This window comes from Oryzias latipes, chromosome 8 (assembly GCF_053564925.1).
Source record: "Oryzias latipes strain Hd-rR chromosome 8, Olatipes_Hd-rR_3.1".
Classification (NCBI taxonomy): Eukaryota; Metazoa; Chordata; class Actinopteri; order Beloniformes; family Adrianichthyidae; genus Oryzias; species Oryzias latipes.
Window position 1 is genome coordinate 12760414 of NC_136244.1, and position 22405 is coordinate 12782818.

Here is a 22405-nt window from a genome sequence, read left to right on the forward strand (position 1 = left end):
TAGGATTTATTAATGTTTTATTCATTAATGGGTGGTTTGCAGGATCTCTGCAGCCCGTTGATAATAAAGCTGTCCACTTCAATCCTTCTTCCTCCACCAAATAAAAGATCTCTAAGTCTGTGTGACTCCTCTGTCTGAGGAGGAGCACTTTTTGGTACTTTCAATGTTCTTATGCTATTATAACAGAAGATTTTTATCTTTGTTGTTTTATGTTGAAATGGGACGTTTCATCTGGAGGAGGGGGCGTATGTAACACTGTTTACTTCTGCATTGGTCTTCTGTGCATGAAAGGTTCATGACATCAGGTGACAAATTGACTTCTGTGTATGTTAATGAAAAGGAAAATAAAGTTGCTGTCCTCTTCACCCTAACGTGTCTCTGAGTTCTTTATTTTACAAATTAAACTCCACTTTAACGACACAGAACCCATGAAAGTCAGCTACACTGACAATAATCCGATTTTGCGACACCAAAGAGTTCAGAATTTTGTTGTTTTTGAAACTATTTGGAAATAAAGCTTAACAAAACTCTCCACATCTTTTATCGTCAAATAGGCTCCAATAAACAGAAAAATTTTGTCTTTTTTCTTCGTTAAATTTACAGGAGAAAAACTTTACGCCTTAAAATCTCATAATTTACTGCACCCCAGTCACTCAGCCTTGCCTTTCAATGAAAAGTGTTGTAGCAGTGGAATGGCCGGTTGCTTTCAATGGAAGAGGGGGGGGGGGGGGTCTTTGGTCTGGAAAGATCCTCATAACATGATGTCATCACTCAGCATCAAGCCAGATTTCTGATCCTTCATGTATTTAGGAAAATTGCCTCGTAAGAAAAGTTTGATTTTATGTTATATAATTTAGATTGATTTGACTTGATTTAGTAAAAAAGACTCACTTATTTATTAGTATTGGAAGTACAGCAAAAAATCTTTGGTAGTGTTAGAGCGCCTCCTCTGGTGAATTCATGTTACAAGTTTTCAGGCTCTGAGGGGTTTTTGTTCAGGTCTGCTGATGGTTTGTGTCACTGTGGATCTCTGGCACAGAAATACACAGCAGAGTCTTCAGGCTGCATGTTCTGTCCATTTAGAGTCACTCTGTTGTTGGAAGAGTCCAAATCAATGCTGAACTTGTTCTTCAGTGAATCTTTGTAGTAAGAGGCTCCAGTGGTTTTTATCCCAATCCACTACAGTCCTTTCCCTGCAGGCTGTCTGATCCAACCTGTGTGGTAGCTGCCCACAGAATAAGAGACCTGACAGGTGATGGTCAGCCTCTCCCCTGGCTGCAGGCTCACAGAGGCTGGCTGTGTCAGCTGTTCACACTTTACACCTGAAGAGGACAAACAGTTTAATGGTTAATGGTGGATCAACAGTGAACAGTGTCTTTGTCTCAGTCAAACTCACAGGATCCAGCAGCCAGAAGCAGCAGCAGAACTACAGAGAACATGATGAGGATGATGATGAAGATGAATGATTGGAGCTTCTACTTGGCTGACAACATGACATCAGGGGCCTCATTTATAAAACTTTGTGTAGGATTTGCGTCAGAAGTGGCGTATGGATGAAACATAGGACGTGCGTACGCACAGAAATATTCGGATTTATAAAACCGTGCGCACGCACATCCTACGCATCTTTCCCTTAATAAATCACAACCAATTCTAAATGTAGCGCAGCTTTTGCGGCGTCATGACACGCCCATAAATAGTCCGTGAAACGCCCACAAATTAATATTCATGGCTTGCTAAATCATGGCAAACACAGGGAGGAAATCAAAAAAACGTAACTTCATTCAATGTGAAGTCGAAGTTATCGTTGGCGAGGTGGAAAAGAGGAGAAAAATGTTGTTTGGAGGGCACAGTGTGGGCATTACTAATGCCAAAAAGGCACGTGAGCGGCAAACGGTGGCAGACGCCGTAAATGCTGTAGCCTCACAACCTCGGACCGTGGCCGAAATAAAAAAGAAATGAAAGATATGATCGGACATCAAAGTCGAGGCAAAAATACGTCTAGCGCTGCATCGTCAGAGTGTGTCTGCCACGGGGGGGGGTGACACCGGAGCTGACCCCTCTTGATGAGAGACTGGCGGCTATTATTGGGGAATCCCTATTAAGTCACCCTCATCGGCGTCCCCCTCCCCCTCCGTCACTCGGTGACTGTGGTGACTGAGGCGGAGGGGGACGCCGACGTGCCAGACGCACCGGGTGACACAGGTAAGAGAAATAATTAAAATGAATGCAGTCAAGTCACATGTATGCAGGCTACACAATTACATGTTATTAATATAAAACAATTTTATTTTAGTTGCTGGGTGTTCCAGCGGGGCCAGTGGTTACGATGCTGCAGCTGAGCAGCCGTCTGGACCCAGCGTCTCCACGGCACGCGGCTCTCAACCCTCCAGCAGTGGACGTGTCCTCACCAATGCAGTCCTTGAAATGCAGAGGGAAGTCAGTAGTTCAATCAGAGAGGTGGCCAAGGAGTTGGGCGAAATCAAGACCGCCCTGACTGAAATAAACTGCACGATGAGGGAATTCTTAAATAAGTAATATTTTCCACACCTTTTGTTGTTCTTTACAAGCGACGCATCACTTCCAAACGCTGGCGCACAGCAGCAGCATTTGGCTCAAATGCGTGGGGATGGAGTTCAGGGCCAACACAGCAATCGGCGCCAGGGGGTAGAGGCACGTTTTTAAGCTGTGACACATTGTGTAGTACAGCACATGCCAGCACGATTTGGCAGACACTGTCACTTTCACGTGTGTCTTGCATCTGCCGATGGTGTCGCCGTTTCTCATTTCACCCGTTTTTGTGCGTACGCCTGGGTCAGAGCTTGCGTGGAGGACCGCACATTTTCCCGTCAAGTTTGCTTTTTATAAATCTCAACTATTGCGTAGAGAGTGGCGTACGCCTTCTTTTGTGCGTACGCAACATTTATAAATGAGGCCCCAGGTCTTTTTAAGATGAATGGTGATGTAAGAGCCTGATTTGTTTACAGTATATGGGGCTGTCAGGAAATTTAGTGAAAGGACAGATCAAATCAACATTTACATGTGGAGCAGAAGAACAAACAGCTGAACTTGGGGAAAAAAACTGTTTATATGCAGATCAGCTGTCTGTTCTCTTTATGCTTCTTTTACATAAAAATACATCAACGAACATTTATCATTAAACAATATTAAATATGTGTATTTGTATTTAATGTTAAAGAAATCTTCTGTTTAAAAATTCATTGAAATCATGAGTGGGAAAGTTTTATACTTGATGAGTAATACAATTTAATGACATACCAGTGTTAACAAATACCTTTATTAACATTATTTCCACAATCTGATTTGATTTTGATTTGATTAATATGATTTCCCGCAATTAAAAAGAAAAAAAGACACGGAAAAGCAAATTAAAAACAGTTCAGGGAGAGAGGCATGAAAAAACGATTGGGGCCTCCACTTAAAACATTTGCACAACGATTATACTACCCTGCGACAGACTGGCAACCTTTCCAGGGTGCCCTCTGCCTTCATCCACATGCGGCGGCCCCGTGACCCCGAAAGGAAATAAATGGAGGAAGATTATATCCATCCTTATAATAATAAATGCCTCTCTGGAAAAAGTTTATGTGCCACAGTCTTTTAAATATGCAGTTATCAACTATAGACCAATATCAAACCTCCCCTTTATTTCTAAAATCTTAGAAAGAGTTGGAGTGAAGCAGCTTTACCGCCACCTACAAGACAATAGCCACTTTGAAGATTTTCAGTCAGGGTTTAGACTTCACCACAGTATGGAAACTGCACTAGTTAGAGTCTCTAATGACTTATTACAGGCCTCAGAAAAGGGACTACTCTTTATCCCTGTCCTATTAGACCTCAATGCAGCCTTTGACACTATCGACCACAGTGTTTTACTCCATAGATTAGAGAAGGACATAGGGATCAGAGGATCTGCCCTCCAGTGGTTTAAATCCTATTTATCCGACAGGTACCAGTTCGTTAATGTAAATGGATAGTCCTCTCATTGCACTCGAGTTAGCTATGGAGTCCCACAGGGCTCAGTTTTGGGACCCATCCTGTTTATGCTTTATATGCTACCCTCAGGAAACATGATCCGGAAACAGCATTCATTTTCACTGTTATGCAGATGACACGCAGTTGTATTTATCTATTAAACCTGAAGAAAATGACCATATAAAGAAACTGACTGCCTGCATCAGAGACATCAAGAGCTGGATGACAATTAATTAACTCCTTCTGAACCCAGAAAAAACTGAGGTAATTATACTAGGTCCTAAAACCTCAGAGATGCTCTGTCTGATAGGATTGTCTCCCTGGATGGCTTAAGTATAGCCTCCATCTCCAAAGTTAAAAACCTAGGGGTTTTATTTGACGAGGATTTTAAATCTGAATTTGTAGCGTTAGATAAGTTAATTCTTCTCTATGAGTTCTGTTAATCTCCTGTCCTTCCTGGGGGAGGATCCCTTCTTCATGTAGGAACCCCTGAGGCTTTTTTGTTTTTTCCAGATTCCGTTTTTTTTAGGACTTTTTCCTAAGGGCAGGGATGCCAGTTTAGTTTAGTCAGTTTAGTTAAAGTTTAGTACTATCCTATTGAATTCTATGTGTTTATGATCCTTTTTGATTGTGTGTTTACCTTACAATTACCGACACGAAGCCCATTGAGACGACTGTTGTTGTGAATTTGGGCTATACAAATAAAACTGAATTAAAATGGATAGATGAATGAAAGGATGATAAAAAAAAAGAGAAAATTATGCAGCGATAGTTAAATCAGAAGTTTATCCCAAGTTTCATTACAATAAATTAAACAGCTTTAAATCAACAAATACATGTGCATTACAATGCAGAAATAAAATATTTTTAGACATTTTTTTAACACTTTGTAGAGATGCAGATTTTTGCTACATAAAAAGCCATTCTATGGTTTTGCTGCCCTTAATTTTATTGAAGTAGTTATGTTTTTACAGTCAGTGCCTCTCCTTAAGCAGCCCACAGAAAGTAGAAACTAAAGGTTGTCGAAGTTTTTTGTTGCGGAGGCCAAATTAGGAACTCTAAAATAGACTGGGTGCCAATTTGTTTTGGGGGAAAAATGGCTAAACAGAAAAAGTTGTTTTTAAAAACTTTAATGACCGAGTGTCATTTGTACAATTAACAAGGCCCTCCATGTTTTCCCAGTTGCAATTGGAGGTTACTGCCCAGATCTACTCTTCTAGTAATTGTATCATTTGACAGACTCATTTCTTCAAACTTTTTCTTTTGCTTCTGAAAAACAATGTCAGCTACTTTTAGCATACATTCTTTTACAAAATCCCCCTCACTTAAGGGTTTGCTACATAGGGCCATTACCAAAGTCACAGCATAGCTAGCATCTGTCACAGCTTCACTGAATTTAGAAATGTTTGAAAATGTTTAGAAACATTTGTTGTGTACCATAGCCTCGTTGTACTTGTTGGAGCTTACTGTTACGGTCCTCTGCTGTAAATTTGTTATGGTTGTGATTATTTGTAACATAGTGACGATTTCTATTGAATTATTTGAGCATTGCATTTCAATTAACCTGCTTGCAAATAAGGCACATGACTTTATCCAGTCCATGAGGTACAATAAAGTAAGAATTTGTCCACTTAGCTTAAAACGGCTTTTGTCCTCACCAACACAACATTTTTCCTAAAAGGAACCTGCTCTGGCTCTCTTTTATTGAGGGCCACTGTTACGACCCTTGTCGTATTTGTGTATGTTTTTTATTTGGATTTAATGTTTTGTATATGGAGAGTTTGCGTCTAGGGGTATGATTCTCGCTTGGGGTGCGAGTCGTCCGGGATCTGAATATCCATTTGAGTATATCATTCATTTCCTTTTTTTCTGGTGGTGGTCTTTGTTGGTAGTCATGGCTTTCAACTTGGATGACTTTGTTCTTGACCCACAGCTGCATAAATTGGATGACTGCACTAAAGTAGATTCGTTAATTGTTGCCAAGTACTTTGATATTTATGTTCCGACTGCGACACGCAAGCCTGATATAAAGTTATTGCTGAGAAGACACCTAGCGGAGCAGGGGGTCCTGCAGTTGTCTCCCACCAGGTCTCGGGTTGAAAGTGCGCTCAGGGATATGATGGATTATGCGATGAACTTTGCTTGCATTGAACTTCTTGGACTGGATTTATGAACATTATTGGAGGATGGACAGCAGATGCACTGCATTGAACTGATTTATGTTTTTTTGCTTGTTTATTTTCTGTTGTAAATCAAATATGAATACATATATACACTTTCTGCATCTTAATGTTGCTTGTCATCATTAGCACTTCCTCTGAAACAAACTTTGGCCCTTATAACTAGTTTTAACTAGAGTCTGGTGGATTCTAGTTAAACTGGCTACATAAATTGGCGAGCTAGCTAGGAGGAAGTGCATGGTGTTTAGTGTTGTAAATTTGTTTGTATTTTTTTCCTCTCTCTCTCTCTCTCACTCTCTGAGTATCAAGAATAACAATGAATGTGTTTTTGGATCTTAGTATTAAGTTGCCAAATGCTGTTTTAGTTGAAGGCATTTGTGACGGGGGAAGCCAGGGGGGAAACCCAATAGCAGGAAGGAACGACTTGGAACCAGTTTCCAAAACGAGAAGGGTTTTAATGCCAAAACCACAAGAGTAAACTGGAGTATAGACAGAAGATGCTTCGGCACAGAATCAAAAACACACATGGCTTAAGTAGACCCAAACGTAATCAACACAAAATCAAAACACCTGTGACACTCGCAGGGAACCTCAGGAAGAAGGAGGAGGGACTCCAGGAGGGATCCCACAGAGAAAGTCAAGCCTTTTCATGACATAACCCCACCCCCTACGTCCGGCTACCAGACGGACGACGAGGTTGATCAGGGTGATCACGATGGAAACGGGCAACCAGGGATCGGTCAACAACGAAACGGTCAGGAACCCACTGTCGATCTGCCGGACCGTAACCCTCCCAGTCAACCAGATATTGCAAACCACGACCCACCCTTCTGGAACCAAGGAGAGTCTTGACTGTATAAACGGGACCTCCACCCACGATACGGGGGGCTGGAGGAGATACTGGCGCAGGTTGAAGAGGGGAGACTCTGGCAGGTTTCAGTTTGCTCACATGAAACACAGGATGGATGCGTAGGGTGCGAGGAAGATCCAATCTAACAGCAACGGGATTGATGATTCTCGAGATAGAGTAAGGACCAATGTAGCGTGGATGTAACTTCTTGGAACCCCCCTTTAACGGAACATCTGCTGAGGAGAGCCAAACTCTGTCTCCCACTTTATACTCCGGAGCTCTTGTTCTCCGGCGATTGGCCACCACCGTGATACGCTCCTGGTTACGCAAGAGTTCAAGCCTGTATCTGCTCCAGGTTCGGCAACAACGTCTCACGAAGGCAGCAGGTCCAGAAGAGGAGGCCTGTTGTTCCTGACGAGGAAACAGAGGTGGCTGATAACCATAGGCAGCCTGGAAAGGGGAGTATCCGGATGAGTTGACTAGAGAGTTATGGGAGTACTCCGCCCATGGGAGCTGAGAAGACCAGGTCTTGGGGCTTTTGCTGCACATAGCTCGTAACGTGGTTTCCAAGTCCTGGTTGTACCTCTCTACCTGGCCGTTAGTCTGAGGATGGAAGCCAGAACTCAGACTGACCTTGATCCCAAGGAGGTTGCAGAACTCCCTCCAGAAAGCAGCAACGAACTGGGGACCACGATCTGAGGTGATGTTCTGAGGAAGTCCATGTAAACGAAACAGGTGTTGACTGACGAGCACAGCCAATTCCTTAGATGACGGAAGTTTCCGCAGGAAGATGGCGTGTACCAGCTTGGAAAAACGATCAATGATGGTAAGAATGACCGTCTTACCTCGTGAGTTGGGTAGACCAGTGATAAAGTCCATGGCAACATGGGACCAAGGTCTAGACGGCACCGGTAGAGGGTGAAGCAATCCAGCAGGTGGGGTCCGGGGTGTCTTGACACTGGAACATATGGGACAAGCAGCCACAAAGGCCTTAAAACGCTGGGCCACCAGAAAACTGGTTCTGGTCACTCCGGGATGGCAGGCCAATCGGGAAGAATGACCCCACTTTAATACCAGGGTGCGTAGGGATGGAGGTAGAAACAGGCACCCTTCTGGACAGCCGGCAGGTATGGCGGCAGGATCAGGAACCGATGCCTTTACCTTGCGCTCCAGCGACCAGCGAGTGGTTCCCAACACCAAGTGAGGAGGGATAATGGTGGTGGGGGCTGCAGGTATAGCAGACTCCTCCTCCGTCTGGAACTGCCGTGAAAGGGCGTCAGGCTTGATGTTTTTGCTCCCCGGACGGTAGGATATAGAAAAATCGAAGAACAGAGCCCACCTCGCTTGGCGAGGGTTTAGACGCTTGGCAGTTCGGATATATTCTAAATTCTTATGATCGGTCCATACTAAAAATGGTTGTTCAGCCCCCTCCAACCAGTGACGCCACTCCTCCAAGGCAAGTTTGACCGCTAGCAGCTCCCTGTTCCCAATGTCGTAGTTTCTCTCTGCAGGAGTGAGCTTGCAGGAGAAATACGCGCAGGGATGGACTTTATTATCGGCCGCTCTCTGTGACAAAACAGCTCCTACCCCAGACTCAGACGCATCCACCTCCACAATGAATTGCTTGGAGGAATCAGGCTGAGTCAGAATAGGAGCTGTAGAGAAACGACTCTTCAGCTTGGTAAATTCCCTATCGGCCCCCTCATTCCAGACAAAACGTACCTTAGCTGATGTGAGTTTATGAAGGGGTGCAGCAACGCCACTGAAACCTCTGATGAAACGTCTGTAGAAATTGGCAAACCCGAGAAAGCGCTGGAGTGGTTTGCGGCCAGAAGGAACAGGCCATTCTAGAACAGCTTTAACTTTAGAGCCATCCATCTGGACTCTCCCAGGAGAAACCACATGACCCAGGAACCGAGTTTGCGTGGTGTGAAACTCGCACTTCTCTGCCTTACAGTAGAGCTGGTTCTCCAGCAGGCGCTGGAGTACGGCTCTGACGTGCTGCACATGAGTGTCGAGGTCTGGAGAGAAAATCAATATGTCGTCAAGATAAACAAAGACGAACTTGTTTATCATATCTTTCAGGATGTCATTGATTAGACTTTGGAAAACTGCTGGGGCATTTGTGAGGCCAAAAGGCATAACCAAATACTCAAAATGTCCATTGGGAGTATTGAAGGCCGTCTTCCACTCATCCCCCTCTCTGATGCAGACCAGATGATATGCGTTCCTGAGGTCCAGTTTAGAAAAAACCTGGGCCCCGCTCAACAGGTCAAAAGCAGTCTGTAACAGAGGTAGGGGATAAGTATTGCGAACCGTAATACTGTTCAGACCTCTATAATCAATACAAGGACGTAGTCCTCTATCACGCTTCCCCACAAAAAAGAATCCCGCTCCAGCAGGAGAGGAGGACGGTCGAATGACCCCTGCTTGAAGACACTACTGTAGGTAACTGTCCATAGCATCCCGTTCAGGTGGTGACAGGGGGTAAATATGACCCCTAGGTGGTTGCGTACCTGGCAAGAGGTCAATAGCACAGTCATACGGACGGTGGGGAGGAAGAGACCCAGCTCGAACCTTACAGAAAACAGTGCTTAAGTCATGATACACCAAAGGAACATTGCTGAGATCAGGGGGGCAGCAGGCTGTTGACCTTTAACAACATTACGAACAGCAGCAGAAGAGAGACAGTTAAGCAAGCAAAAAGAACTCCAAGATAATACCCGTCCAGTGGACCAGTCTATGTGAGGGGTATGCCTCTGCCTTTTCATGACAGCATTATAAAACCTGCATATGATTTTGTGCGACCCTATGGCTCTATTAACAGGATAGAGACCATTAATGATGCAGATTCTGAGTTTAATGATGCGCTTGTTGTAGAATTTAACAATGGGAATGCTATTGGTGCACTGCGTCCTATATTACCATATACATTTCTTTCAACCGAACATGAACTTACATTTTATATATCTGAACTTGCTACGATTTTCACAGAGCATTTTTCTAAAACTAAAACTAAATCATACTTGTCTGAGTTACAAAACACAGCCAAACTTACGGGTGTTGAATATAAGGACATGCTGGCGCATATGTGTGCTCAGGTTGGGTTGGCTGTCACAGAGCTGGGTCCAGCTACCAAGGAAGAAGAGGAACAAACCCTGCATGCAGAGCCTACTCTGCTACTTCCATCATCTGCTAAAGACTCTTTATTCACCCCACTTTCACCTGTTCCAGAGACTTTTAGTGTCAAACTGGAATGCAAGCCGCATCAACCAGCACCAGACCCCCTGTTAACCTCCAGCAAGGAAAAATCCAATCCTATTATAGAAGTTCAGCCTTCTGAAGTCCAGCGCTACATTGTAGAGCACATTGTAAAGAATGAAGAGATTGCAGTACACCATCAGAGGCTCAGGGTGTTTTCGGGTAGGATACCCAGACCATCAAACGAATCTAATTATGAGGCCTGGCGGTCAGGAGTAGAGCTACTGTTGGGAGACCCAGCTGTCTCCCAACAGTAGCTAGGACCCAGGCGGATTGTTGAAAGCCTTTTACCACCTGCAGCAGATATGGTTAAACATCTGGGTCCTAATACAATGCCAATGGTGTATTTAGCCACTCTTGATTCTGCATATGGTGCCGTTCAGGATGGGGATGAACTATTTGCCAAGTTTATGGACACCTATTAAGACACTGGAGAAAAAGCATCAACTTACCTCCAACGCCTTCAAGTTGCTTTAAATGCTGCTATAAAAAGAGGTGGAGTCAAGGAGTCTGATAGTAGTCGCCATTTAATAAATCAGTTCTGTCGTGGATGTTGGGATGATGGATTGATAACAGAACTCCAACTTAAACAAAAGAAAACTCAACCTCCTACTTTTGCAGAGCTGTTGTTGCTGTTACGCACCGAAGAGGACAGAGGGGCAACAAAGACTCTTCGAATGAAACGGCATCTGGGTGTTACTCGGCAAAAAGTTACTAATCATCCCCAGTATGTGCGAACAGACAATAATGATGGGGGGGCAGTGGCTAAACTGACCAATATCACCCAACAGCTTTCGCATCAGCTAGCAGACATACAGCGGCAGTTAGCTATGCTGACTCATTGACAACCCAAATCAGCCTCTCATCCACCAGCAACAGCCCACAACAGACCACCAGCAAAAGAAAAGCGCCACACAAAACCTCTTCGTCATCCCATGCCATTTCCACAGAAACCAGGCTTTTGTTTCCGGTGTGGTGAAGATGGACACATCCGTCCCCAGTGTAAGAATGAGCCAAATTCTGCTTTGGTTGTCCATAAAAAGAAATTATTTGGAAAAAAAACAATACAACAGTTCCACTTACAATCATTTAAACTGAGTCCGGCTTCGGTTGAGGGACAAACGGGACCCAAACGGGACCCAAACTGTCCCAAGAAGAGGATCGTCCAGTGTGGGGAACTGTTACAAGCAAAGCTTATAATGCCAAAAAAATGCCAAAAGGGCTCGTTGGTTCTAAATGCACCGCCATCCTTAAAATAGCACAACAAAACCATAATTGCCTTTTGGACACTGGTTCTCAGGTCACCACAGTTTCAGTTTCCTTCTTTAATCAGTTTCTCAATGATCAACAAATTCGTCCGCTTTTTGACTTATTACAGGTCGAAGGTGCAGCTGGACATTTAATACCATATTTGGGATATGTGGAGTTGACAATAACGTTTCCCAAAGATTTTTTAGGGTCTGAAATTGATATGCCAACTCTAGCACTTGTGGTCCCAGATGCAAAGCCCCACAGCCACACACCTGTTGTAGTGGGAATGAATACATTGGAATCTTTGTATGACTCGGGTCGTAATAGTGATGTTTTTTCCCTGCCCACTATTCCAAAATATCGAGCTGTTCTGAAGTTGCTACAGATCAACCATCAGCAGAACCATGCAGACTCTTCTGGAGTTGTGAAGTTATTAAGTCAGGCTCCAGTTTCTGTCCCAGCTGGCCGTACTGTTGTTCTAGAGGGCACTGCACAATTAAATGGACAGCTGTCAGGTCAGTAGGCTGTAATTGACCACTCAGGATCTGCACTTCCTGGGAAGCTGTATGTGCAGAGTTGCCTGGTCACAGTCTCAACACAGTCTCCCAATAAGGTTCCTGTTATTGTGACAATGAGTCTAAACAAGATGTTACCATTCCCCCTTTTGCCGTTATAGCCAGTATAAGGCCATCGCCAACCATCTTGAGTCATCAAACGAGGGATGTCTCCCTGGATGAGAAGGGGAGAGGGAAATTGGACTTTCATTTTGGAGATTCGCCCATTCCTATTGACTGGAAAGAGCGAGTAAAAAATAAGCTCAGCCAAATGTCTGATGTGTTCTCCCACCATGACCTAGATTTTGGTTGTACAAACCAAATAAAACACCAGATTAATCTCCATGACCCGACACCATTCAAGCATCGAGCCAGACCCATACATCCGAATGACATTGAAGCTGTGCGGAAACACATACAAGATCAGCTAAGGGCTGGCGTAATTAGGGAGTCTGAATCTTCCTTTTCCTCCCCAATTGTTGTTGTTCGGAAGCGGAACGGAGATGTGCGCTTGTGCATTGATTATAGAAAACTAAACTTACAGGGGCTGCACGGTGCCGCAGTGGTTAGCACTCTTGCCTCACAGCAAGAAGGCCCCCGGTTCAAGTCCCGGCTGGGGGACATGAAAAACACAACATCAATGGGGGACCTTTCTGTGTGGAGTTTGCATGTTCTCCCCATGTATGCGTGGGTTCTCTCCGGGGTCTCCGGCTTCCTCCCACCATCCAAAAACATGCTTCATAGGTTAATTGGCAACTCTAAATTGTCCATAGGTGTGAGTAGGAGAGTGAATGGGTGTGTGACTGTGGACATTCTACCCTGCGACAGACTGGCGACCTGTCCAGGTTGTCCCCTGCCTTCGCCCAAGTGGCCGGGATAGGCTCCGGCAGCCCCGTGACCCTGAAAGGGAAAAAACGGTTAAGAAAATGAATGAATGATGAATGAATAAACTTACAGACTATAAAGGATGCCTATGCCCTGCCAAACCTCGAGGAATCCTTTTCAGCATTAACTGGGTCAAAATGGTTTACAGTTCTGGACTTGAAGTCCGGTTATTACCAAATAGAAATGGATGAAAAAGACAGAGCCAAGACTGCCTTTGTGACTCCATTGGGTTTTTGGGAATGGAACCGCATGCCTCAGGGGGTGACGAATGCTCCAAGCACATTGTAGCATGTATGTCTTACATGAACTTTACAAAGTTGGTTTTAATTAATTTGGGCTAGTTTGGTTCGACTCATGGAGGAATGTGAATGTTTAAAAACCACAGACAAGACTTGAGTTGCTAATGTAAATGTATTTACAATATACAGTGAATACAAAAATCACAATATATACAACAAAGGATTTTTTTTTAGTCCAGAGGATGTTTTCTGTCGTTTTGTCTTTCTAGTTCTTAAGGCGTCCGTTAGGCCTTATGAAAGAGTTTTTATAGTTCTCTTTTGGAAAAACGAAAAGAAAGAAACACTCCAGCTGATTTGTTGGATGAGAAGGGGGTTAGTTCCTACCGCACTGGCAGTGAAGAGGGCAGAATCCAAGTCAGGATCGGGGCTCCTTTTTAGCTCGCCATCTGCAGAGGATTTATCCTCTTTTTTCCTTCTGGGAGTGGTAAAACTCCCTGATAAACAATTCTGTCCAGTGCTCAGGTTGAGCATCCAGTAAATTGGTCTGCAAGACGACCAGTCTTGCGACCTGGCCTGTTAAAACAGGGTCAATAAATAAATGATAATTTCCTTTGATCAAAAGAAAGCATATTCCCACAACCTCCTTAATTAACATAATAAACAAATGCATATGCAATTCATAATCAGGAGGACACTGCAAAAAATATCTTAAGTGCATAATCGATAGTTGTACAACATTTCCAAATTCTATTTCAATGTAGATGATCATCAATTTCATTTCAACGAGTACTCACAATTCATATTTCAACATTATTTATCAAGCAGAAAAATAGTTCATTTTAACCACATCCAATTATAAAAAAACAATTCATTTAAGCTGGCGCCCGCGCCAGCTGTCTCAATCATGGCTGCACTCACCAGTTCACTTTTTGTTCAACTGTGCAGATTTAAATCCCGGCTTCAGATGATGAACGCCGATCTGCAGCAGCGGTACACAGCCCAGCTCCCTCGTCCTTGCAACCTGTCAGTGCTTTGACAGGTCTCCCAAGAACGAAAGCCACGTCACTACTGAACTTATAGTCTCGCGGTATTTGCACAGCGCAAGGGAACCGGCAAATTTAAAGTGACAGTGCAGAATTTTACTAGGAGCTACAGCGCAGTATGATTTAAAGTGATAGCGCAGAATTTCATCGGGGTTACAACATTCCAAAGATTAATGGAGAAGTGCATGGGAGATTTGAACCTCAGGGAAGTTCTTGTTTTCCTAGATGATATCATTGTTTTTTCTGCCACCCTGGAAGAGCATGAAGAATGCCTGTTGAAAGTGTTGAAAAGATCAAAAGAGTTTGGATTAAAACTCTCTCCAGATAAGTGCAGGTTCTTTCAGTCAAGCGTGCACTACTTGGGACATGTGTTGTCAGAACGCGGTGTTGAAACAGACCCAGAGAAAGTGTCCACTTTAAAATCCTGGCCGGTACCCCGAAATCTGAAAGAACTAAGATCATTCTTAGGTTTTGCCGGATATTATCGGCGGTTCATCAGAAGCTATGCCACAATAGTAAGACCACTTAATCATCTTACTCGTGGCTATGAACTTAGCCGCCCGACTGACAAGAGCAAGAAGACTGCATCAAAGTACACAGATTCAAAACAACCGTTTGGAGACAGATGGACTCCTGCTTGTCAAACATCTTTTGAAACTGTGATAGACAAATTAACATCGGCTCCTGTTCTTGCATTTGCTAACCCCAAGCTTCCCTATATTTTGCACACAGATGCAAGTTTGTCTGGACTGGGGGCTGTGTTGTATCAAGAACAGGAGGGCCAGCTTCGTGTCATTGCTTATGCCAGCAGAGGACTCTCCCAGAGTGAATCTCGCTATCCTGGACACAAGCTGGAGTTTTTAGCATTAAAATGGAGTGTCACAGAAAAATTTCATGATTATTTGTATGGTTCCCATTTTACTGTGATCACTGACAACAATCCTCTCACTTACATCTGGACCTCTGCGAAATTAGATGCCACCAGTCATCGTTGGTTGGCTGCCTTGTTGACATACTCATTCAAGCTGCAGTATAGATCTGGCAAGCAAAATAATGATGCAGATGTATTGTCACGGCGACCTCATCCCCCCATACTGAATGAATCACCTCAGAATGGGGAGTGGGATCCTACCTATCATGTTGTCGAGCGTCTATCTCATTCAAGCAGACCCTCTGAATTACCTCCTGAAGTTGTGGATGCAATCTGTCAAGGTGCTCTGGTGAGAAGTTGTCTACCTCCGTCAGCTTGCATTGATGTTGCATTGGTTGAATCAATGACAGTCTCTACTAACGTCTTTCCAGAAGCCTTTGAGGAAGAGTCATCTCATGGTTTGGACATTGTACCGTCCATGACTGACATTGACCTACAAGAATTACAGTATGCAGATCCAGCAATCAGAGAAGTTATACAGCAGCTTGAGGCGGGAGAGAAAGTTCTGCCTGTTGCACATCGACTTCTTCCTGAGCTCTCTTTGCTACTGAGGGAATGGAGTAAATTGAAACTGGTGAATGGAGTCCTTTATCGGGAGAAGAAAGAAGAGGATAAACCTCATCTCCAATTGGTTCTGCCGCTGGATTTGCGCCCTGTTGTTCTTGAAAGCCTCCATAATGATATGGGTCACATGGGGATTGAGCAGACATTGGACTTAGTATGGCAAAGGTTTTTTTGGCCCAAAATGGCAGCCGCAGTGGAGCATTATGTCAAGACTTGCAATCGCTGTGTAAGGCGTAAATCTTTACCTGAGAAAGCAGCACCCCTTGTTAACATTCACACCACCAGACCATTGGAACTCCTGTGCATGGACTTTCTATCTCTAGAGCCAGATAGCAGTAATACGAAGGACATCTTAGTATTAACTGACCATTACACCAAATTTGCTGTCGCTATTCCAACTCCGAATCAGAAAGCCAGGACTGTCGCAAAGTGTTTGTGGCATGATTTCATAGTGCATTATGGCATCCCAGAACGTCTGCATTCTGACCAAGGCTCAGATTTCGAGTCTAGGTTAGTTGGAGAGCTTTGTGACATGACTGGCATCAAGAAATCCAGAACAACTCCCTATCATCCCAGAGGGAATCCGGTAGAGCGTTTTAACCGGACATTGTTAAACATGATAGGCACGCTCGATAATGAACAAAAGGTTAAGTGGAATGAGCATGTCAAGCCTCTGGTTCGGGCATATAATTGCACAAGGAATGATGTAACTGGGTACACACCATACGAACTCCTTTTTGGGCGGTTACCTCGCTTACCTGTAGACTTAGCATTTGGGTTACCGATAAAGGAACCTCCAATTGTAGCACATACAGACTATGTAAAGAACTTAAAAGCCAGACTACAAAAGAGTTATAAGCTTGCTTCAAAGAATGCTTGGAGGTCTGCAGATAAGAATAAAAGTTCTTTTGACAAGTATGTGAAACCTGCTAGTCTGCAAGTGGGAGACCGTGTGTTAGTTCGTAATGTTAAAATCCGTGGGAAACATAGGCTTGCAGACAGATGACAGGGCAGCAGTCCTGTCCTACAGTACCACAACAAATTAGGTTAACTTTGTTTTTGAGTTTTAGCTCCACAAACCAAGTCTTGTGCATTTGCCTTTGCAATTGTAATGATTTTCATTATTTACCAAAATCAATTTATATGTCCACTTAAATGTTAAATGGATGATTACAAAAAGCATTTTGTTTAAATGTTGATAACTGTCAGACTAGTGTCATGGTGGCTTGTCAGACTCCTCCCCCTCCCAGCTCTGCTCAGGACTCGCAGGTTTTTCTACTTTCCTCATCTACGCACCTGCCATTTAAGGAGACCCACCTCAAGCATTCTTTGCCAGTCCTTTAACCCTGATGGTGCTTACCTCACCTCATGCTACACCTGGCCCTCTATGTCATGTTTTGCCTCGCTTATCATGTTTTTGCTGTGCTTCAGGTCTGCCGTTTTCCACGAGAGCAACTGAGTCCTAATCCACCTCGAGCAGAAGCCAAAACCCTCCACGCTCCACAAGAACTCCAGCCACGCCACAGTCAAGAACTCCAGCCACGCCGCTGTCCAAAGACTCTATTCTCGCCGCCTTCGAGAACACTAGTCACGCCATTGACTCCCGTGCTCACCGTTGGCTGAAGACTCCTCGTCAAGCTCCAAGCCCCTCTCCCCTCCTGGATCCACTGGCTCCTTCAAATTAAAACCTGTTACATACCTTCCATCTACCTGCCTCTTCCTTCCGGGTTACAGCATCTGGGTCCACCTTGATCAGATCATGTCAACTAGATTACATTTATTTCATTCTTTAACCCTTTTGCTATCCTAGGCAATTTAACGTTGGGAGTTGGGTCATCTAGACCCACTAGACAGTGCGTTGAACCCTTTTTCTTCAATGATTTGTGTTCTTGGTTTCCATGGATCACATGAAATCTTTCCACCTTCATCCACCATTGTCATGGTAGGGAGAACACATCAATGTAAGGGTGGGGTCACCTAAGATAGCACAAGGGTTTAACACACATAATCGTTTGTCCAACACGTTCGCTACCAATCCACTCTAGTCCTTTCCCTGCATGCTGTCTGATCCAAGCTGTGTAGTAGCTGCTTACAGAATAAGAGACCTGACAGGTGATGGTCAACCTCTCACCTGGCTGCAGACTCACAGAGGCTGGCTGTGTCAGCTGTTCACACTTTACACCTGAAGAGGACAAACAGTTTAATGGTTAATGGTGTAACAACAGTGAACAGTGTCTTTGTCTCAGTCAAACTCACAGGCTCCAGCAGCCAGAAGCAGCAGCAGAACTCCAGAGAACATGATGAGGATGATGATGAAGATGACTGATTAGATCTTCTTCTTGGCTGACAACATGACATCAAGTCTTTTTGAAATGTTATAAAAGGGTATGATTCTGTGACGGGGCACCATCGTATGCAGAGTGTTTGTTTGGCAATGAGATAATAAAAAGAGAGAATGTTTCATGCGAAGAGAAGGCTTCTGAAAACTGAATGTTATTGTGTTGGAGGGTTAGTGTAAAGATTGGTATGTATCAATCATCATAGGAGTAACACACGACAATCTTTTAGACATATGTAGAGAGTATTTTCTGACTAAAGGCAACAAAAATGAGATTATAAGGTAGTTGTTGCTATAAACGGGCACGTCAATGGTGGTGCTAAACATATCTAGACAAAGCCCTAGATTTTGCACTAGCTATGCATGCAAAGTCCTGCATGGCTGATGCAAAATACTTGCATAGCCTGCTGCCCGTTCATTTACAAGATCCAGTTTAAAACAATTTCTTTGTTTTACTTACCTTCTGTTCTTCCATTAGCGAAATGACCTCCTCCGGTAAGCCTTGAGCGTGCAAAAAGACCCTTACAGACGTCAATTTTGTTGGTTCCACTCCTGCAGCTCCTCGGCCTCTGCAGTGCTGAAGGATGTGGCTCACATGTTCGTGTTGACTTTAAAGTCAAAATTCTGAGTTTAAAGTCAGAATTCTGAGATTAAAGTCAGAATTTTCTTTGCCCTTTTTTTTTTTCTTTCTCCATGGCCCCAATCCTCTTCTGTAGATATGGCCCAAAAAAGGCTGGACAAAATAAATTAAATAGGTAAACGGCAAATCCTTCCACACTAAAAATCGGTCAGCGACTCCCTTTAACTGCTCCATTGAAAGTATAAGAAATCAACTAAAAACCTGCAACCTAAAATACCAACAATGAAGAAAAAATTTGACAAGGAAAAAAAACTGTTGTTATTTTACTCCTTTAAAAGGGTTTCTGCAAAATATCAATTCTCCTTTTTAGCATTCACAGGTCTGTCAAATACTATTTAAAACAACGGATGAGAGCTATTTGCTTTATGTGGTGTTTTTGTACAGAGTTTCTGTCTCTTGAGTCACTGTGTGTCTCTAGCGCAGTAATAAACAGCAGAATCCTCAGCTCTCAGACTGTTCATCTGCAGATACAGCTGTTGTCTGCTGTCGTCTCTGGAGATGGTGAAGCGGTTTTTCACTGACTCTGAGTAGTACATGCTGCTGCTGCCAGTGTGGATCCAAGCGATCCATTCCAGTCCTTTTCCAGGAGCCTGTCTGATCCAGCCCATGTGATAGCCACTGAAAGAGAATCCAGAGGCTGAACAGGTCAGTCTGTGGGATTCTCCATGTCTTTTAACCGCAGATTCAGACTCAGTCAGAGTCTGTCCATCAACAACTGGGAAGGAAAATCAGAAAACTGGATTTAAAAAAGGAATACATCAGAAATCTACAATGTATGCATGATGATGTTCACCTGCATAACAGAGAGTTAAAAGCAGCAGTCCTGTCCTACAGTCCATCATGTTCAACTGAGTTCAGTGTCTCTGCTGTCATCTCTGCTGTCAGATAAATGGAGGAGGAAGACGTCCATGTTTGCATTGACTCCACCTCACAGAAGACATTCAGCTCCATCAGAATTCACATTTGAATCACAAAATACTTCTTTCACGTCTAATAAAAATATTTCACTTTTCTTTTCTCTTTTTTTTAACCTTAAGTTTAGTTAGAAATAAATTGTTTCATGATTATGCTATAGGTCAGCGGTCCCCAACCCCCGTGCCGTGGACCGAGAATGATCCGTGGGTCATGTGGAACCGGGCCGCACAGAAAGAATAAATAACTTACCGTAAATTCCGGACTACAAAGCGCACCCGATTACAAGCCGCACCCACCCATTTTCACGTGTAAAATTAGTTTTAAATATACACAAGCCGCGGCAGAGTACAAGCCGCGCATGTGTTAGGCGATATTGTCGTCCCGGCCAGAATCCCAGAATGAGTGCAATTCATCAGCACATTGTGGGTGGTGCCAGCTTTGTCTCTGGGTCACGAATTTGAGTGTATCGACATCTGTCAAACAGCATGGACCTCTATTCTGTTCACAAGTTCCTCAGTTATGGTGTTTTTATTTCATTTTTTTTTTTTTTTACTTATTGACAATCTAGGTATCATACATAAAATTACAAACAGTAACCATATAATCAACATTACATCCCTCAGTTATGATGAGGAAATTTACATCCACGATTCCACATTTCCCATGAGTCTTAGGGGCTAAAGGCGGGGCCAATGCCCGGCTCGCCATACTGTTGTACGTGTTTAAGAATGAGTATCAGCAGTGCATGGAGGGGCGAACGGGTAAAGCTCTCCTTCCGCTTGTGTCGCGGCAGCGTTATGGGAGTAACAGGACTGGTTAGAAAACACACCGGTAAAATACAGCAGCGGCGACTGAAAAGCGCGCGCCTCAGCGTGATACGCGCGCCTCAGTGCGGCGCGTGCGTCAGAATTCAGAAGCCTCTGCGCTCCGCTCCCGCCCCGCGTGCTCCTTGTCTCCCCTTCCTATCTACTCCGACACCTCTGGCCAGGGCTGCTTCAAGGAGGAGCACTTCGTCCCCGTTGCGCCGGTGGATGGAGCAAATCGTTTCTGTGCAAAGCAATCGGACTTAATACTGTACGTTTTGTGTATGAGGGGCGGATGCGTTGTTACGTGTGGGAGCCATCAGACTGCCATCGGCCCCGCAGCTCAATCAGCAGGAGAAGATGTCTCCAGCTCACACGGAGGCTGTGAGTTTATCAAAGCAAAATTCCGCTTTTACGGTTTCCTTAGAAACCGTAAATGGAGTGTAAATTCACTCCATGCGCTGTTCTCTCCGTCACGCAGCAAACCGGCTTTTCCAAACCCGTTGGTGACGGTGGACTTTTTTACGCTGCTTTTAACGATTGCTTTTAACTTGAAAGCTTCATCATATTGTAGCGGCGATCACGTGCACGTTGGGTCTAATGGCCCCAAAGGATTCTGGGATGCGGCCGGGCATGCGTGTTTCATTTTGTTGAACCATGACTGAAGTGTCTAAGACCTGAAGTCAAGTCCATGCTGTTTGGCTGCTTAGAGGTGTGTTGAATATAAATGTCTTGTGCTTGGTGTTAGATAAAGAATACAAACTATTCACTGAATTCGGAAGTACGTACATAAATTAGCCGCGTCACTGAATAAGCCGCAGGGCTGTAAGCGCAGGAAAAAAGTAGCGGCTTGTAGTCCGGAAAATACGGTACATTACTGTTTTATTTATTTCAGAATCTAAAAGATGTTGAAAAATTGCTCGATTCTCTGTTACATCTGTCTATGTCACAGGTCAAGGCGCTCTTCTCCGTCACGTGATAGGTTACCCCTAAAATAAAACCCAGGAACCAGCAAAATGAGTAAAAATCAAACGTCTTTGAAAAAATTCTTTGCCAAGGGGAAAACGCCCAGCCAGGAGACAAAAGAGGAGCCTTCGACTTCCAAAAAATAGAAAGCTGCATTTAATAGACAGTACTTCATTTTCGCACAATGAGTGTGGGCAGGGGAGAGGATGATGAGACCTTTATGATGTACAATGTCCTGCGTGTCAAAATAAAAGCTCAGAGTTCGTCTTGCCACGTCTCTGTTTCTCTTTCATCGAAGTCTTGCTACAATAATCGTCCGCCGCATCTTAAAGTCCGGTCACTAAAAACTTTGGTTGACGTCATAACGGTCCGAGGTGTTATGAAGGTTGGGGACCACTGCTGTAGATGACTTCCTTTGTGGAATCCCTGTCACATGTTTTTCATCATATCTTTATTAATATTTCTTTGTTGTTTAAATAGGTATTATTCATAAATAATATTACATAATCATTTATGTAATATTTTTACAAAAGTTTTCATTCTTTTTCAGTCAACATAATACAGTAAATAATGAACTGAGTACAAAACAATAGATGATCAGATTTAAGATTTTTTTCAGATAATCCACCAGTATTTGTCAAAGCATAAATGATTATTTATAAATTTATAGATTATTTATAGATTGCTGCACAGTGGTGCAGTGGTTCGCACTTTCGCCTCACAGCAAGAAGGCCTCTGGGGGTCTTTGGTGTGGAAAGATCCTCATAACATGATGTCATCACTCAGCATCAAGCCAGATTTCTGATTCTTCATGTATTTTCTCATAAAAAAAGTTTGATTTTATGTTATATAATTTAAATTGATTGGACTTAATTTAGTAAAAAATACTTATTTGTTGAATCAATATTTCCAAGGCTTTAAAACAGTGTAGTATTTATTAGTATTGGAAGTAAAGCAAAAAATCATTGGTAGTGTAGCGCCTCCTCTGG

At 43.6% G+C, this 22405-nt stretch overlaps 2 long non-coding RNA genes across 2 annotated transcripts; both read right to left on the minus strand.

The window, feature by feature from the left end:
• Positions 1–872: 872 nt before the first annotated feature.
• Positions 873–1491, minus strand: LOC144994287 (uncharacterized). The gene is made up of 2 exons (XR_013657742.1): positions 1397–1491; positions 873–1322 (listed from the first exon to the last, which is right to left on the minus strand). It is a non-coding gene; the product is annotated as an uncharacterized LOC144994287 (long non-coding RNA).
• An 11878-nt stretch (positions 1492–13369) lies between these two features.
• Positions 13370–15934, minus strand: LOC111947768 (uncharacterized). The gene is made up of 2 exons (XR_002873696.2): positions 14135–15934; positions 13370–13789 (listed from the first exon to the last, which is right to left on the minus strand). It is a non-coding gene; the product is annotated as an uncharacterized LOC111947768 (long non-coding RNA).
• Between the last annotated feature and the right edge of the window lie 6471 nt (positions 15935–22405).